Source organism: Rattus norvegicus, chromosome X (genome assembly GCF_021556685.1).
Source record: "Rattus norvegicus strain SHRSP/BbbUtx chromosome X, alternate assembly SHRSP_T2T, whole genome shotgun sequence".
Classification (NCBI taxonomy): Eukaryota; Metazoa; Chordata; class Mammalia; order Rodentia; family Muridae; genus Rattus; species Rattus norvegicus.
In genome coordinates this window covers 155766557-155770713 of record NC_141554.1, presented here as the reverse complement: position 1 = coordinate 155770713, position 4157 = coordinate 155766557, and positions in this window count along the sequence as shown.

Here is a 4157-nt window from a genome sequence, read left to right as displayed (position 1 = left end):
TTACAGATATAGCTTCTTACGTCATGAGGAGACAGTCCCATAGCAAATCCCCTGATCCTCTGGGTCTTATAATCTTTCTGCCTCAGTTTCCTTCAATTCTCCTAGAGCTCTAGGTGCCAGCATGAACCTGGGAACCTGGAGCCTAAAAATGAGGTGGACTAAAGTCACATGCAATTGCTAATTTTATTCAAAACATCAGACAATGTATATTCTGATGATGATTAAGCAAGATCAAGTGAGCAAAGATTGCACCTGTACTTGGAAACGTCTTTGAATAACGTAAGTAAGCAGGAATGTGTGATCTGAAGCAATCCCCCTCCTATTGACTATACCTGGGAGAGACAAGAAAGCACATTCTAGGAATAGCCCATGTTATGGAGAAACAGAGGTTACAAGAATTTTGCCTTGTTTCCTTGTAGTTATTTCACAAGCTCCCAGAATTCTCACATAGCTTCATGCTTGAACCGTGTTCTGATGCTTAGACACAGGAGATGTTTTTGTAGATGTATCACTGGAACTAGGCTTTGCAACTCTACATGATTGGTCATGGTTTTCTGTGCTGGTCTCTATTTATTGCAAAGTAAAGTTTCCCTGACTACATTCATCTGTTGGTATAAAAAGACAAATCTCATAAACTTTACCATAAGAAACAATTGATTTTAAAAATATTTTGATCAATTTATACCTTTTTATATGAAATATAAAACATTCAGTAACATGAAAAATCATGAATACTCATAAACATTGGTGTAACCAGAAATCAAGTGAATAAAATCATAAAAATTGAGAATCTTCCTAAAAATACCATGTGCTTCCTTCACAGCTACTTACCATGTTAACTTCTTCGTGAGGTGCTTCTTTATACGCTTGGCCCATTTTTCCTCACTTACTTTTGGATTATTCATACTAGGGAATGAATTCCTTGCTGAATATATGTATTGAAAATGTCTTCTAACATTTGGTAGTTTTTCTATGTGCTTTGTTGAATTGACATTTTAAAATTTAAGGTTGATTTATATAAAAAAGTTGTATGCTAAACGTGAAAGAAAATATCATCCATTGATTTATATTTCATGCCATTTGTTTCTCATATGAAAAAGTTCCACATGAGAATCTTTCCATTGGGATACTTTTATATTTTTGCTTTTTGCTTGGGCCTAGTATCCAAGTGCATGTCAGTAGATAGAATGAGTTAGCAATTTCATTTCCTTTTTTATATGTTTGCTCAGTTGTTTCAATACAATTTACTGAAAAGAATATCTTTTCCCATTTTGTGAATAATGCTGATGTGCGTGCATGTGTACATATGAATTGTCTTTTCTCCATTATTTATTTTTGTTTATATACACTAATATTGCATTGTTTTAATGTCTTATACATTGACTGAATCATTGTATTTAGGGAGGATTTCTTTTCCCCTTGTTCTTTTTTCAAGAATATATTTATTACTGTCTTGTCAGATTTTCATATAATTTTTAGAATTAGCTGGTCAAAATCACATACACACCCAGAATTTCAAAAATCAAGTTATCACTTCAAAGCAATACTATTGATTAAGTATTCAATTTATATTTAGTAACAATTTATTTTATAGATTAAAAAGCACATTCATGCTTTGCAATTATTTTGTTGAGAAGTCTAAGTATTTTCAATGGAAGGATGACTGAGAACTGTGCAGAAAATTTGTTTCGAATCATCACTACTTTTCATTTAGAGCGATTTCGATGATGTCCTTACATAAATTTATAAGCCTAATTTTTTAGTAGATGGACAACACTAATTTTTTCTAGGAAGGGAATCAACTCAATGATGAGCTGACAGCTCTGTGTTGGGTGGTATGACATGAATTATAGTCTGTGTTTTCTGCTGCTTACTGTGGTAGCTAATTCATATTTCTTAGCTAAGTGGTTACTAAAAATTTCTTTACTAGTTAAGTGAATCTTAAAATAGATACCCATATATTGAGGAGTTAATTATGCTGTGAATATTTATGAGACTATAAGATAAAAATAAAATTATAAACAATTTTTATTAAGATGTAGAATAGCCATATATTTATTTATGATTGTAATTATACAGCACATATTTTCTATATGATTTGTAGATGCAAGAAAATATATAAAGAGTATGATACCAATTTCCCAAGAATGTCCTCTTGAGAGGACTGAGTCAGTCAGCCAGAGCCAGGTTAACTCCACTACAGGCTGAAAACTGGAAGTTTGGGAGACTAGGACTAAGTTTCTGTTTCCCAGAACTGGAAAAGTTGGAAATAAGTCATTTGCAGGAAAAACCACCCCTCAATTAGCCAGTCTGGAAGCTTCCGGAGCGTCTAACGTGAACCAACCTCACAGACACCAATCAGAAGCTGTAGAAGCTACCCCACCACCTAGCTTGAGCCAGCTATAGTTAATTAGCAAAATCCTCAAAATTCCTCAAAGCCCTAACCAATCACAAAGGCACCTATACCCCTGGAGAAAGAACCAACCAATCAAGGAAAAGAAAGTTAAAAGTCACCCACTCCTAGCCTGAAGACCTTGAAATTGACTCTGAAAAACCTACATGTCTATCTTCCATCCAAATTATGGTAGACCTGGCACTGCATGCACATCCTCTGTGGATAAATGCTGTGCTGTTGTATTTTTTGAGTCTGGGGTATCATTCTCTGCAAACCATGAGCCCTTACATTCTAATGAGGGCAGAAATCAAAGATTGGAGGCTTGAGGACATGAGCAGATGGAGGCTCAGGAACTGATATTTCATCTAGTAATTTTTTCTCTTTCTTTTTAGTCTCAATTCACTTTTTCTGTGTGACATAAAAAAGGGAAATCATATAACTTCTAGACTAGGTCTCTCATATATTTTAAAACATTTTTTAGAAAATTTGATAAATGTATACAATGTATCTTTATCATATTCACCTTCCCCTAACTCCTACAACTCTCCCCAGGAACCTATCATATCTCCATCACTCACAACTTCATGTTGTCCTTATTTATCTCTCTGATTGCCCACTGAGTATAATTAGTGCTGCCCACACAGACATGCCTGTGGAGTCATAGCACAGAGAACCTACACGCAGCCATACTTCGAAGAGAAAGGTGACTCTTCCTCCTCCAGCAGACATCAAGTAGAGGTGGGGCCTTTGGAAATTCTCCCTATTCATGCTGACTTTTACGTATGTTGACTTTGTGCAAGTCTTATAAAGGTAACCAGTTATGTCATGTTCAGAGGACATCCTGTCAACAGCACTCATCCTTCTCACTGGCTTTTACATTCTTGCCAAGGCTCTCTTCATGATTTTCCCTGAGGCTCGGGAGTGGGGCTGCTATAGATGTTCCATGTATGCCCTAGTGAGTACTCATAGTCATTTTCTCAGCTCTTTGAATGGTAGCGTCTCTGATTAACTGCTATCCACTGCAGTAAGAAACGTCCCTGCCTAAGGTAAGGAGCAGCCCAAAGATATAGGAAAAACCCACAAATATTTAGAAGGATATTTGACAGCATAACCATTTAGACAAACAAAGTAAGTTTTCCTTTAGATCCTATGATGTTCATAGGTACTATTTTTAACCATGTTATACCACCAGGCATGGATTTCTTCCAGCAGAGCAGCCTCAAAATGCTATTGCACCAGGCTCAGATGAATAGTAAAATCATAATGTTTTTTTAAACTGCAAACAATAATCACAATAGTTTTTCAAACAGAGTATAGTGAACTTACACTGAAAAGTTCTAGCAGGCAGAGATTAAAAATATTTCTGTTGCACAGTGTAAACTGTCTTGTCGCTATATGGTCTAAATATCATCTGTTAATCCAAGCCATTTGTTACTTCTGTAGCTATGCTGAAATCCAGCTATCTGTATGGCATTTTATTGGCTTGGATAAATGAATCTTTTTGTTAGGGTATTCATGCTAATGTTTGAGTCACAGATGCTAAAGACTCTCTATGATGCTCATTTGCATAAAATTAGCCCACATCATTACACATAGTATTGGTTATCATAAAAAGACTTCCATAGATGTATCCAGATATTTTCACTGTGCTCCTGTACCCTCTACCTCATTTTTCTCACCTCTTCCCTCTTGTTAATTCCTTTTACTTCTCTAGAGAGTTTTACTTCTATTTTTATGCACTTTTACCTATATACGGTATTTT